This window comes from Ischnura elegans, chromosome 9, assembly GCF_921293095.1.
Source record: "Ischnura elegans chromosome 9, ioIscEleg1.1, whole genome shotgun sequence".
In the NCBI taxonomy this organism is placed as follows: Eukaryota; Metazoa; Arthropoda; class Insecta; order Odonata; family Coenagrionidae; genus Ischnura; species Ischnura elegans.
The window spans coordinates 7045914-7062501 of NC_060254.1; positions in this window are offsets into that span (position 1 = coordinate 7045914).

Sequence of the window (16588 nt, forward strand, 5' to 3'; positions counted from 1 at the left end):
CATGATGATGAGGGTTTACATTCTAATGGATTACAGGAAGAAATAGAAATTGAGACATCGCTCTTTGTTTAAGACTCGTAGTAGAGGGAAAACTGAAGAATAATCCCTCAAGTAGGGATGGGACGCAAGTAATGACTCATTGGAATCCGAGAACTCGACCGATTCTTTCGGTAATCAAATCATTACTTCAGTAAACTAAGTTCCGGGATGATTATCGAGAACTCTAATAATTACGGGAGTACTCATATATTGGGTGCGCTGAAATTAATGCCCATCGTATCCTAATTCACTGCGGTACTCGAATGATTAAGTGGGTACACAAGCCACTACTCGATTACCCAAACGAAAAATTAATACTCGTATGAGAACTAAGTACTGAAATCATCACGTGAGTACTTTTATTGTGGGTGTACCCAAAGTAATCTATCATTTTTACTTGAGTATCCTATCGATTATTTAGATAAAGCGAATAATGAGTAGTCACATGATTACTTAGGACTTATGTCAGTGATAACAAGTTAATCCAAATGAGATCAGGTTCCATTCGGAATGAGATTGAATTCTAATATTCTGGCTGGGTGTGACGGAGTTCTTATTAGCCCTTTTGAGGTAGGTAGTGATAGGAAAGTTACCAACTCAACGGAGAGAAATGTTCTTCGCCAGCATTATTACGGTAGCACTCAAAAGTAAATGGGGGCTTGCCTGTTTACAAGGCGAGTTACGTTCGCGATTTGAATTAAGATGTTTATCTGACTATATACAGTAAATATAACTGTCAAAAGTTTCTTTCCGGTAAGCCCATTTTTAAAGGAAAATCGCATGTAAAGACCTAGATGAAACACTCATTCCCAACAATAACCGTGGCGTAGTCGGTTAAAGCGAATGGTCTGGAACTCTATCGAAGAGTGACCTAGTCTTGAATCGCAGCGGAGGAAGTATTTTTTCTACCCTATTCAAGGAATCACTACAACAATCCTACCCCATCCATTAAAGTCAGTTAAATTGGTAATATTTTTTTTCAATAATATTTTAAGGATTTTCAATGAACCTGAGAATGAGGAACTACGACGCGACTTCGAAGATTATATTTTCCCATTAACGGGCTCACATGCCGCCCTAAGGAATTGTTTCAATTTGGATGATCCATGAATGCTTTTTAATTTTGTAAATTAGTATTCTGAATCGATTTTCGATTTTAATTGAAAAATAGATTATCAAAAAAAGTCGATTATTTATTCAAGTTAACCGAAAACTCGAATCCTTAATCAGTGTTAAAATACTTGATTAATCGCGTACTTGAATAAGGATGCGCTGTTGAAACGACATGTAATATATGGATCAAAGTAATTTTATGGCTTTTTATAACGCTGTGTGCCGTAATTTTATCCTAACTCCCTACATGAGCGGTAAATACTATCCATTAGCAGAGGGCTTCTTTTTTCGACGCTGTCAGTAATTCCTAATTAGAATTTTCGCTCTCACAAAGAAGGAGACAATCGGTTATCTCGCCGCACAGAGGGCGGAAATCGATAAAAGCTTGACATACCTAATATCTCCGTTATTATTCAACGTAGATCCACGATTTTTTAAGATATTTATTTTTACCTTCTTAATCCGAATTAAATGTTATTTTTGCTCTACAACAATCAGGGGATTCTCTTAAAACAAAATGGCGGAAACAGTAAAAATTCCCTAATTCTAATATTAAAAGCGCTGCATGTTAGATGCTTATTATATTCATACAAGTACTATCAATGACTTAGAAACTTCAAAACGTAACCGTAAACAACTTTACCGTGATGTATCGATGCATCACAGAGTATGTGTCGATGCGCGGTATCTATATAATATTAAGGCTATGGATTTTATCAATGTATTCAACGGAAATTAATGGAAGTATTTTTCGATTATTTTCATTAGAAGTTAAAACCACATTTCTGTATCTGAAATGAATGACTAATGAAATAGAAATAATGCATGCCTGAGTAAATACAGTTATAGGTCTTAGTCATCTGAATCAATCTCGTCTCCAACCGATTCTGCGTTCTCGTCAATCAGAAGGAGGTTCCTAGCTCCTTTAGGTGCCTTCACATTCCCGTCATTCGAATCGATTCGAATTAACGAGGATTCTATTGGGTCCGAAGATAGAAGAAATCTCCGAAAAATGTCTTCGAGCGACACCATTATTGAAAACTTTCTGGAGTGCTCCTCCCTGAACCTCCTAATATATAAAAACAAGTCGATATCATTGACGGTATACGCGATCACAGAGTAATCTTTCCAACGTTAAAAATTGATGTAGCGTCAGCCGTAAAACCAAAACGCATTATTTACTTATTTCATAAATGCAACTTCACTAAATTTAGCGAGATGCTTAATCACACCTACAAAAAATTCGTAGCTATATCAAAGGACCAAAGCACGGATGTAACATGGAATCACTTCTTAGAAATTCTGCGCCAAACAATCTACCAACATATTCAGCAAAAACTGAAATGTGATAATAAGGAACCTCGCTGGTACAACAAGGATGTCAGAAGGGAACTTAGGAAACAGAGAAAACTATACTACAACTTGTATCAGAAAGTCCATTACGTCATGTAACGAATCGAAGGAACTTGAAGCTAAAGAAAGTTACGCTGTACAACGATCAATAACCAAGAAATCAATGCGAACTGCAATGCAATAGTTTAAGAAAAAAGTACTCGGTGAATTACTCGAAGAAAATCCGAAATCCTTTAGGTCGTACGCGAGAGAGCTTCAGGGAAAACATTCAACCGTAGATTCGTTATTTGATAAAGATGGTAAACTTGTCACCGAAAATAATGACAAAGGTAACACTTTAAATTCCCACTACGAAAGTGTACACACTACTGACGGTTCTCAAATTAATTTCGACATCCCATATACTGAGGAATCGATGGAAGAAATATCTATACAACGTGATGGAAAAACTATACAACTGCAATGGATTAAGAATAGTAAATCTCCGGGTCCGGAGGGAATACCCGCGTGTGTTTTCAAGGAGTTAGCTTCACATATTGCACCTTACTTAGAATTCATATTCTAGAAGTTTCTCCAAAGGGAAGTTACCACTAGACTGGAAAATTGCAAACGTTACACCCATGTTCAAAAAGGGAAACAGACATGACACCGCCAACTACCGTCCGATTTCATTAACATCGATTAAAGGCAAGGTACTTGAGCATATCGTCGTTAGCAATATCATAACTTTCTTGGACAGACAAATTCCTCCATGACTGTCAGAACGGATTCCGAAAAGGTAGATCATGCGAAACACAGCTCGCGCTCTTTCTTCAAGACGTTATAATATCTGGTGAATCGAATAGACAAGTTGAGGCACTATTTCTAGATTTTAAGAAAGCTTCCGACACTGATACTCGCAACAAACTTTTATTCAAATTACAGTCATGCGGATTAAACAAAAAAGTTGTAAACTGGATACGCAAATTTTTCAGTGATCGTAAACAAAATGTAGTTCTTGACGGAATTAGCTCTGATGTTGTAAAAGTTACATCAGGTGTTCCACAAGGAAGCGTAATCGCCCCCCTGTCGTTCATTATATACATTAATGATCTCTACTCCCGCATTAGCAGTAAGATACGTTTATTTGCTGACGACGCTGACATCTATCGCGAAATTCGTGATCACTCTGACTATGAAATACTATCATCGGACTTTCTGAGTGATCGTAAACAAAAAGTAGTTCTTGACGGATCTAGCTCTGATATAGTTAAAGTGACTTCAGGTGTTCGACAAGGAAGCGTAATCGGCCCCCTGTTGCTCATTATATACATTAATGACCTCTGTTCCCGAATTAGCGATAATATACGTTTAATTTCTGACGACGCTGTCATCAATCGTGAAATTAGTGATCACTCTGACTATGAAATTCTATCATCGGATTTCAACAACGTTCATTTGTGGAGCGAAGAGTTAAGAGGTATTAACATAAAGGCAACAGACGAAGTGAAGTACTGGGAGTTACGATAACCTTGAACCTCACGTGGGAAACATATATAAAGAATATTTGCGGCATAGCCCTGAAGAAATTAGGATTCGTCAAGCGTATTGAGGGAAGATTTTCGGATGAGAATGTAAAAGAAAGAAGCTATTTCGCACTCGTCCGACCGCACCTTGAATATGCAGCAAGCGTATGGGATCCGGTGCAAGAAGACTTAATCCGCGAGCTGAAAAAAATACAAAGAAAGGCTGCGCGTTTCGTCAAAAACTGCTACGGGCATACAGACAGTGTTACCCAGATGTTAAGCGAATAAGGCTGGGAGCCGTTGGCGACTCGGAGGCAGCGCGCTAGGCTTAGATTGCTTGAACAATTGAGAATGTATATCTTTAAGAGCGACACGGAGAACATAATATTAGAACCACACTATATTTTCAGGTCCGAGAGAAGCGATAAATTAAGAGAGATGTTTTGCCGAACAGATAGATATGGGAATTCGTTTACCCCATAACCATTAAGAGCTTTAATAAACGCTAGTCCCAACTCCGTTAGAGAACTTCATTTTTTTTAGCTGTAAACGGCAAGTGTCCTAACACCCCCTGCCACACGCCTGTTGGGCGGCTTGCGGGGTATTGTGTAGATGTAGATATCCTTGTGCCTCAATTCAAGGGCCTCCTCCGACAATTTTCCAATGGGTAGCACTGCTGCATTTACAATAGACGCTCCGTGTATCAGAATTTTCTGCACAGTTGGGGGCATAAAATACCATTCATAGTGCTCCACATAAAGTGCAGCAGTGAAAGAGCTATACCCGCGGAAACGATCTACGTCAATTGGAAGTCCCAAATTTCTCAAAAAATCCTTTATCTCTGCATCTCCTTCAATGCTAAATTTTTTCTATAGAAATTTGAATGCCAATAGTTTTTACGACTCTATCGTCTGCACCATTCCTTGGCACATAGCATGGTGCAGTTCTTTTCAAGTCACTTCCCTCCTCTCCATTTTCTCCGCTGTTTGAGATAAAAATTACAAACCACAAAAATAGCTACATTTTCTTATGTTGCCTTATCGAGACTAAATCTTCTACAACTAGCGGTTTAATCATCCCTGTGACCTATTATAATATTCCCTCCGTCGTGCACAACCTCTCTGTATTAGAGTAACTTTGACAACCTCATCGGTGGGTTCACCGAGGAGAACTCCTCTGTCAGTAGACACTGTGGCTAAAAGACGTCGATGTTTCATCACTCACCAGCTAAGTTAGACTGACCGTTTGAGTAAAACTGAGGAAGCAAGACATTTTCTAAGCCAATAGAACGTGCGCATTTTTGAGAAAACCGCCTTGTAAATCGCCAGCTAACTCGTCCACTAGCGTTTTCCAAGGAAGCGATCTATTGGAGGATATTAACCGATGAACGTGCGCTACGGTGGTAAAATAATTAGCGGCGACTTTTCAAAGAACACCCTCATCCCAAACACCAAATTGACGAGCCCCACATTTTGAAGGAACAATATACTGGAGAACTAAAGAGGTGTTACTTAGTGAACTACTAGTATTGGAAGCGGATTACCGCCCCAAGGGATAATTGCGGTCTGTCGGTCGTGTGAACTGACCGCGCCTGCTTCGATTCTTTTCCCTCTGCTCAAGGTCGGAGGGATTTCTGGTTTGAAGGGACCTAAAGTTCGGGAAATTCCCTGTGTATATGCATGTGAGGATAAGTACGAATAAGGGAGCAAAGCGCTCTGCCGACGTTTGGTCACACGTCCTCATCGGGCTTATAGGTGACCGGCGGCAGCGGCGAATTTACCACTTCCAATGTGCCACAAGAGAGTATGAAAGTTTTTTTCGGATAAAACATTGCCTTCGCTTTTAGATTTCACATCTTTCCTAACAATTGGGGTAAAAATAATAGTGGTGGAAACATTATTTGCTTTAAACTGGAGCAAAAACCAAATCAGGATATTCCGCGGCCGGGCCGGGCGGGTGCGTTGACTTTTTATACATATCCCATCTTTAAAAGCAAGGTAGGGAGTTGGAGCAAGATTTTTCTTTTGGATCATTCAGTCTAGATTCAGGTCTTTCTTTCCATATGAATGTTACGATCGAGTCTCGTCGCCCTCATGAAGTTTTTTTTCCACTTAATGACAAAAATAGTCCGACAACAATGCACTTTTGAATGTTTAATTATTGTGTGAGACATGGATAAAAATAAATAAGCTATTCCGCATATTTCTTAGAAAAGATTTGCTCTTTCAGAAAATATGCTTGGAAACTTATGAAAAACCATATTAACGGCTCACGAGCGAAAGTAAATCTCGATTTTTGCAGAAATTCAGACTGGAAATTTTTTAGAATTTTTTCTCGTCTTCACCGGTTTCTAATGATTTAATTGGTTAACCAAATATTTAAATAGCCATAGTATCTTGATCCTTGGATATTATTCTATCGGCCTGTACCATTTTTATTTGTCAAAAAAAATAGTGAAAAAATAGGGTTTTGTCAAGCTGTTTTCGATTTCCGCCCACTGTCCGCCGTATGTCTCTTCATAGCAAGTGATTTCTGGGAAATCGTTTACTAATAGCAGACAAGAACCATGCGCGAAAAAATTTCAAATTTTACCGGAGTTAACTTCGAGAATAATAATAGTATTGATTTTTCCGGAGTTCAACAGGCAAAAAAATGAGCGGCCATCGTGAGAATAAATATGACAGAAGGAGTGAGTAAACTGTTAACGATTTAAAACATGTGCACCCTCTTTCATAGAGTTGTAAAACTTATCAAATTATTCAGGATTTCTTAGAGGATCCATGCTACTACATATCTCCATTCGCTGTTGGTTCAAGAAAACTATTTCTTTACCTCACCATTAGTTTGACATCAACGCCATTTCTTTTTTGAAAACCATAACCATTGTTTCAAACAACCCTTTTCTTTCAACTTAACGTATGACAAAACTTACACCCTTCCCTAATTTTTACTTATAGTTCCCATCAAATTATTTCACCTTGAAGTAGTTTTTTTACAAGCTGCAATGACAACAAATGTGACATGAACCATAGAGATAACATCTCAAAAATCTTCTGTAAATTTCCATCACCATGGTTAATAAATTAAACTTGAGTCTATTGTTTACGCAAAATGAAGAAATTTTAACCAATGTAAGTAAGGTAATTTCATATATAATTTCATACGATTATCTTGAACCAGTTTTTCTTCACGGAGTCTGGCTCGATAGACGATGAGACCACGCCTACGGACACAAACTTTCATTCACACCAGGAGCCAAAATTAATCAATCATATTTTTTAAAAAAATTGAACTTCACATGTAAGACCATGGTATTTAAACTGGCGCTCTAGTATTTTTTTCTTCTCATCCATTTAAAAAATTTCATATGTAAATAAACATCCGAACACTGACTATTTCTTCATCCGAAATTAATTCCATACTTTTTTAAATTGCATAAAATATTTCGCAAGCCCTTCTGGAGCTTATTCCGGCTAATTCGACACAATATAAAAATAGCGAAAAGACCAATAAACCATAAAGTCTGATGTGCATTGGAAACAATTCTATACTGACATTTTCAAATGTTAAAATGCAAGTAGCGATGGAATACACTCGTAGGTATAGGGCAATGAGCAAGGACGAATCAGACAGCCTGACCAAGTTATCATGAGGGCTATCAATATATCGCAGAACTATATCAAAGGTATATAATAGCACTACTGGCTTCAGGAGGATGAGATGCAAATATATACTAACTTCGGTCGCAATCCGAGCATTCGCAGTCAGGAAATGCACAGCGAACAGACAAACAGAGATCCTCTATTACATGTATCGTTAAATAGATACATGAAAAAGGCAGCAAGGGATTTGTTTTACCTGACAAATGACTGGGAACCTCTAATGCCTCCCAAATTAAATCTGCACTTGCCTGATGTTCGCGAACCGTCTTATCCCCCGAATACTCTGGTAAAGTGAAGCCATTATATTACTATTTTACTTCCTAAAAGTTCGTTTGTCGCAATGATTCACATAAAGAAACTTCCGTATTTATGGTGGCCGATTTCGTGGTCGTCTGAGCGTATGTGTGGAGTAATGAACTAGAGATAATGCGCTATAATGTCATTTAAGTCGAGATCGTGGGTCAATCCATTCGTTCGCACGAGAACTGGTTGTGATTAAAACGGTTAACTTGAAACTGCAATGTTAGTGACAGTATGAGGCTAATTTCTTAGGTACCCCGTCACTGTCGCAACATCCAGTGCATTGCTTCGCAGACCTTCCATCACGCACAACTTATTCAACAGCAAAAACCATCATATTATGTTCTGCAATGATGTGTACCATTTCAAAAATACAATCGTGAAAGGATCTTTAGATGTGGACATTTGTTCTTTGGGCCCTTATTGTTTGATAGATACATAGTTGTGTCAGTAAATGGTGCCATTGTTTTTTAATTTTGTGAAGTCAATTAAATACATCAGCACGTTCATTGTGATTAGTAACCGAATATATAATATAGATATTTTTTACGTAATTTAACGTCAGGTCCATGCATTTCATTAATGAGCAAACGCAAGAAAAATAAATGCCTCTAATCGTGCGAAAATAATTTTTAGATGCTAAACCAATGTTTCAACCTCCTGGGCCAAAAAAAACTCTTTAGAAATGTTGCCTAGTTTTTCTTGAGATCAGGTCCAGGTGGCTATGGAAAATGGTTTAGTTTTCTGTGTGGCAATTTCTCCAGTTCAAATGGACCGCTAAACTAATACATGACGCGTCAAAAGCACTTCCATTCTCAGCCAAAATTGGTCGGATGATAATCGTGAGTCATTGCTTTCGCCACTATAATTACGAGGACATAGTTACTAGTTAGGGATCAAGAACTTCTGTGGAGAACCTGAAAAGTGTCCCTGGGAATGACTATCCTCGCTTACGTCCTATCACACGCTAGTGAGTGTTCGAGCCAGTCCCAAGTCTCGGAAGAAATGTTCAGACGAACGCGACCGAACTAGAGATTTTTATTCCCAGGTCAATCAGGTGAAAGAGCTCGATAAGGTGCCAAGGTAAGAGGAAGCAGGTGTCGTCTAAAGACCCTAAGAGGACGGAACAACTTCGTTGGCTACACCATGAGGCAATATGTCCTAATAGAGACTGTGGAAAGACAACTGTTCGGGAAGAAAAGCAAAGAACGGCTCGATTGAGAGACAAAATACAAGCAATTAATGATGTTTTAGATATTGAAATGCATAGGTATTTGTTGTATTTGGCTATCCGAGGAGAATAACCCGAATGGCCATTTTCCATGCTCACAAATGAGAAACGGCTCAAATGAGTGAGTTGCATTCCATAAATAATGTAAGCCGAGTAATTCAACCTGAATCGTCCGAAGCATAAAAGAGTTTCACCCGTTACTTCGAACATAGATTAACAGAATACTTGTCTCGGTCAGAATATACAAAAAAAATGACACCATTCTGTTCCCGATAAACTGATTGCAAGTGATGATGGAACCCCCACTCACTATTTCGTTACCCCATGCATTCCAGCGCGTACTCAAAACTGCGAAACTCGAATTTTACCAACGTCAAATAATCTAATGAGGTTGACGAAACTCATTTCTCTCCGTTACGTTCGTCTCCTTCCTCGCACTACCCGAAAAGGTTTCTGATAATACTCTTTCACACCAAGCCGGAGTATCCAAATTAATCTCTTTCCCTGGGAAATCGGATACCCTGGCATTGGATTCATTGTTTTCACCGACATGTGTACACAATAATCATCCGAGGACTCATTATTCCTTTGAGAACTCAATTTAACATTTTATTATGGAAAAAATCGATTAATAATATATCGATTTATAACCGAAACAATCGATCACTCAGATACCAATGAGTGTTTACTTCTGGCACAATCCTACTCTCAAGAGAAGCCATGAAACGAGTACTTGCGGAAAATCAAGGAATACAAGAGGAAGAAGAAACCTAGCCAAGTAATTGACTAGGCTTATGACGGGGAAGAAGATACCACTGCAGTGCAACCCTTAGAATTTTTAATACTATCAATAACAAAAGTAAAGTATAATGTTATAATCGACAGAATTAAAAGCTTGGAAGTCCAAGGCTTGGGTAAAAAGTAGGTTTATACTCTAACCTTGGGTGAAAGGCTTGAAGAAATTGCTGATAGAAATTTGGAAGTAGGATTGACTCTCTAAAGCAAGTACAGAATGGATATGACGTTGTAGAGACGTTCAGTAAAACTCTTATCAATCATTTGCAAGCAAGGTATCTTAACAAGCATTTACGGCGAACACAAAGAAATGAAACAGAAAATGAAAACGGTGGGATGCGTTCAAAAACCACAACGAACGAAGAGAGAGCATTACGCTGCTTCGATACGGATTCATTTTTAAACTACTTCCGATTCTTGGGCTACGTGCTACAACGTATACACTTGCGGAAGATGAAGATGACCACAATGGGGAATCAACGACATCTGGGAAGTAAATCATCACAGAAGTAACTGGACGGGGGCGTGGGAGTATACGGTCCAGTTCACAACAACTGAACTTGGAGCAATGCAAATAAAAAGCATATAGATAAGTAATTTATTATTTCTATCGGAGTCCATAACGTGTGCTAATCATGACATTGAAGTTAGAGAAATTTAGATGGATCGCATAACTGTTGATAGGCATTATCGCGCTCCTTGACGATGTCTATTTCTAAGAGATACGTTATTCGTTCAATTAATGGCCATTCCAAGTTCATGTACGCCGCTCCAAGGTGTTGTGAACCAGATGACGATCTTTTTAGCATGGCAACTACTTAGCCATGTCGATGTGACGATGATACAATCACCTGATGTAAACAAAACCTGCCACATTTAATTCCAACGGTACCTCACTCCACCTAATTCAACGCGCATCAAAGACTCACTGATTGGCTGACTTCAACGGCCAAGTGCCAACTAAGGGAGGCAATACTATGACGTCTAAAAATGAACCCAAACGATCACGTAAATCGATATAAATGTTCGAGCGCACAGCTTATTTGAAGCGCCTCAATTAGGGTGTTGCTTATTTTTTATTTTTTCTCGGATTTTTGCTTTCTACCTCTTAAAATATGCTATGGCGTGCAGGAAGGATATCCTAAAAATTTCAGCTCAATTGTTTAACATTTAGAGGTCGCTCAAAGAGCATAAATGCAATAACTTTAAATTTTCCCGATTTTTTGAAGTAACATCATTTTCAGGGGTAACGCACAATTTTTGCAGTCATTCAGGATCAAAGTTCGCTCCATTTTAACGCCCGCTCAACAGTTTTCTAGGAATACAATTCCTTTCCGCGAGCTACAGCAGCGCGTCACACCCCTGACGGCGAACTGGTCTCTCGCAGGCTGCATTCACGGTCATCGACCGTCATTGCCTTACGCCCCTCGCGCCTTTGCGAGCGAGAGTCGGCTTATGAAAGGAGGAGTCGAATACTATGTTGACGCTTTTCTTACCGAGTGTTTGCTGTAGTTTATCCTTTAAAATAACTACATCACTGTTCTTCGAACCTAATGCTCACCGTCCGCGAAAGTCTTAATGAGGCATTCATCAGTATTCCTAAATTTTTCGCGACTTCCCCGACTCCCCCCGGTGCAAGAACATAAGGCGAGGCATAAGTTCTCAGTTATGCAATCTCACCCTCGTATTAGTATGAGATAAATAGTCTGAGAAGTATGGCTTTTATTAAAAAAAACTACCGAGACGTATATGGGTCGCAACGCACAAATAAGGAAGACACGAAAATCGGAATTTACGTCTGAACGAGGGTTATTAAAGTTGACAACGAAATAACCTTCTAAATTATGCCTTCAACACATGATTAAAAACACCATGAATGCATACTTAAGTGTTTTAGACACTCTTTCACGGCACTAGATCGGCGCACTCATTATTCCTATGGATTTTTCTTGTGATATATATATTATCCTACAGTTTTGCAGTTGTCTCACCACACGAGAAATCAAAAATACTAATGCGCGCTAAATTATTAAGTCTACTTCGGTATGATATTTATTCCAGTCGTTACTAACATTTCCCTAAGCAATTGTTTTTTAAACAATGCTTAATACATTCCAGGTATCAATAAGGTATTAAACCACATCAAGTTCATCGAAAGTTTGAATGTCTTAACAGTTATCATAAATATATTTTAGACATTACGAAAACATCGGAAGCATTTATTAAATGACTTTTATACCTATTTCTTACCAATTTAAGGCACTTTAGTACATCTTTCATATTCGTCCCTTTCATTGAGAGGTCAAAATAAGTTTTTCCCCACTTTCTTTTCTTTTTTCTGCTAGAATCAGTCGTAATTAATCCATGGTCATATCATGCATATCGAAGTCCTCTACAGTATTATACAATAAGTGGTTTCACAGCAATTATAGAAATTACACATAATGAACACACTGAGTCAGTCTCGTGGGTCAACAAATGCTGATCGCATGCTCACAAACACAAAACTATACGCATGCATAATTTTCATACGATAAAAATATACTGTGTTGTGTAAATGGTGACGATTTCTGCGCAATTGATTCAAATTATATTTATTATCTGCCAAATATATTGATTGGGGTGTAGCGGTTTACAGGAAACCTATACGACGACGAAAGAGTGACAAGAAAAGAATGAAGGCATCCGAGATGTGAGAATAAAAAAGGACGAAGAAGGTGAGATGGGCGAAGAGAAAGAGGAACGAAGAAGTGCATAGTGGAAAGATTCGAGGTAAGGGGGGAGGGGAATGATGAGAGTAACGATGTGGATAGAATGAAAGGGCCTACTGCGATTGGGCGTTAATGTTATTTGGTAAGTTCAATTCGGAAGGAGCGCAGGTAGGGTGATTCGAAAAATCTTCCACGTAATACAAAATTATCAGGGCACTATTAATAATAATAAAATACACTCCCTTTTTCATCTCAGAAAGATAGGTAGGTATATTATGTTTTTCAATGATCACCATAACTGGTTGACTCACCATCATAATTCCACGCTCATGTTGATCGTACTATTTTTCTTTAGAAAACACTGAACAGTACTAATGTTAGAGTATTCCCCAGAAAGAAAAGGACAACACCTCCTACGAGGCATTATTGTCTAAAAGCTTGCCATTCTACCGGATGCCAATAAATATCTCGCTGCTTCTTTCAGTGAAAATTTATATTTATCTTAAAAGCAATTCAATAAAATTTAAAGGCAATCCAATTGCACATCCGAAAAAATAATGCAAAATTACCTTCTCCCATAAAAAATTGCCGTACCGGTAGTTTTGACCGGTAAAAAATTAAAATACTTCTTCTGATTTTCTCTTCTCAGTATGGGAATAAGTTGCGGTATTCAAAACTTAGGCACTACTTGTAGTCCGAATAACCTACTACTAGTGGAGTAACTGCTATTTCACTTGTAAACATTGAAAAATTTGCTGAAAATCATTATTCGCCGACACGGATGAACGCGATCACGGATGGTAATCGAGACGCAAATGGCAATATTTAAATTGGCGTATTATATATTTACGTATTATTAACAAGGCGATGTGGAGAAAAAATATTGGAGTAATATGCTCGAAATGCTCCGAAAAATTTAATTGTACTTACTATATGTTTTGTATAAGTATACCAAACGACCCAGACGTCTCCCCTCTTCCTCGCGCGATGGGTTACTTGCCGGAAAAATCCTTACATTCTTCTCCGCTTTCTTCTATGGTGGAATTCTTTGGCTGTGTGGGGGTGTGGAAAGGTTCACAGGGCCTTCCCACCTCTGAAATCGTGCTTGGGGCTCTTGACGACGGTTGAAGTAGTCAAGTTGCACCATTTGTACTAACTGATCAAGTCGAATCGATCCCCAGTGGACAAGGAACGCGTAAGCAATACGCGAAGGTCGACTTCGAAGAACAACGGAGACGGCTGCGCCGGGTATGGGGTCCGTTTTTTGAAAGTAATTGTACGAGTATTCCCCAGAAAGAAAAGGCCAACACTTCCTACGATGCATTGTGGTCTAAAAGCCTATTTTACTTAATGCCCATAAATATCTCGCAATTTTTTTCAGTGAAAGTTTATAATTATCTTATTAGCAATCCAAGTCAATGCGATCGCTCGTCTGAAAAATAATGCAAAAATGATATTCCCTCATAAAAAATTATTTTACCGGTAGTTTTTGCCAGTTTACAAATTAAAATATTTCATATTATTTATTTTCAGGATAGAAATAAGTTGAGGCATTCGTGTTCTAGGCACTGCTTGTGTTAAAAATGAACTTAAACTTAGGGAGTAGCCGCTATTTCACTTGTTAACATTGAAAATCCTTCACCGCCGACATAAATGAACGCGAGTGCAGATGGTAACCGAGACGCAAACGATAATATTAACACTGGCGTATAAAGTTACGTATTTACAAAACAGTGTGGAGAAAAATATTGGATTATTATCCTCGAAACTCTCCGGAAATTTTACTTGCACTCTGCGTGCTGTATTAGATTACCAGACGACTCGGATGTTCGTCTCTCTTCCTCGCGCGATGAGTTACTCGCCGGAAAAATCACTTAAACTCTTCTCCGCTTAATGAGATGGTGGAACTGTTTGGTTGGGGGGGGGGGGGGAGAGTGAAATAATTAAATTGCACAGACAGATCAAGTTAAATGGACTCCTATTACAAATGGCACTCACTAGCAAAACACGAAGGTTGACTCCGGAAAATTAATAGAGGAAGCCCAATCTTGCGTAAAGAACTCACAACATTTCCTACAAATCATAAAAGACATACGGGTAAACCAGGCGGACACCATAGTCAGTTTCGACGTCACATCACTTTTTAAGAATATACCTATAGAGGAGGCGGCCTAACTAATATCAGAGAATGTTGACAAGAATATCGCTTTTCTGAAATAAATTTCCCCACTCAGCACATTCTTCCGGTGGTGAAAAAACTTTTACGAATAAATCCCAGGGGCTGCGATGGGATATCCTATCCCTCCAGCTAAGGCGAACAGTTACGTGGAACACCTGAAAACATTGGCACTTAAAAATGCAGGGGATAAACCAAAATTTATCTACCACACATAGATGACAGTTTTATCGTTTTGACGACAGAAGAAGACGCTACTTGTAGAAGAATTTTTCCAATATTTCAGTAACCTTATTAGCCATCTTAAATTGATTAAGGAAGTAGAAAAGGTATAAAAATGTCATTCCTCGTCCTAGGACACACCTTGTCTATAAAACTGACGTCTACAAATCGGTATCAACGTGCTAATTCTGATAATCACCTCGCCCATCTCAGCGAGGCCATGACACCTCAGTAACGACCGATCGACCCCACTGAGTGACAAGAAGAATCTACCTTCAAAAAAAATTAAGCTGAGGTTCATCCTACGATTTAACGGCCACGGCAATAGACCTACATCCCGCAATATTAAAAATATTGCATACGAGAATAACAGAAATACATCTAAAGATACAGACATCATCAGTCAAAGGAAAACCTTCCTCCCTTTCCATTAAGGGACAACAGAAAAGATCGGAAAAATTCTTCGGAAGTTCGATATAAACGCCATTTTTACACCCCACATCCAAGTAAGCAAGATTTCACATATTTGAATCATTTACAATTGACATTGAGGGGGCGTTTTTTCACTTCAATGTGGTCTATACATCGAGTATGCCATCAATAACTTTCCCAATAACTGTCCCAATCCTCAAGTGGTCTTTGAGTACCGCAACCCTTATTAGAGGCATTTCAACATTTTGCCTCAGTATTTTCTTAAGCGCAGGTGTTTTGCTGCTGAGATGAAGAGAAATGCTGAAAACGATGTGGCTACCCTGTATTCTCTGGATAATTATATATTGTTACGAAATGACAGGTTGGAACGAAGAGAATCTCAATGGAAAGATACTGTCCTGTGTCAATGAAAACTTCAAGCCTGAATTTATGCTTGTTGAAGTAACATGTTCCCTTGGAAAGATTTTACTCGGTGTTGTATACAGACCTCCTAAGGTTGGTTACTTGAGTGAATGTTTTGAATGTACGCTGGCAGGCTTCCTTCCGTCATATAATAACATACTTATATTTGGTGACTTTAACTCGGATCTTTTAAAGATTACGCATGACAGTAACTACATAAGAGACCTATGCTTCAGGTTCAATCTGTCTTTAGTACCATCTCATCCAACTCATCATCGGCTCACATCAGGTACTCTATTAGATATATTTATTATAGATGACCTTTCTAAAATAAAGGAACATGGCCAATATCCAGTTCCTTTCTTATCGGACCATGATTTAATATACATAAAATTTAATCTTAAGGTGCCAAAAATGAAAGAGAAGGTAAACTGCTACCGCGATTTCAGTAAATTTGTTCTCCGTAATTTTCAAGAAGAATTTGATAATATGCCATGGGCAGACTTCATGTCCACCAATTCTGTAGATACCAAGGTATCAACCCTTATGATTAATTTAAATCAATTATTAGATATTCATGCCCCACTAAAAAGTTTTACTCCGAAACGAAACCAACTTCCATGGATAACCCCGGAAATAAAAAATAT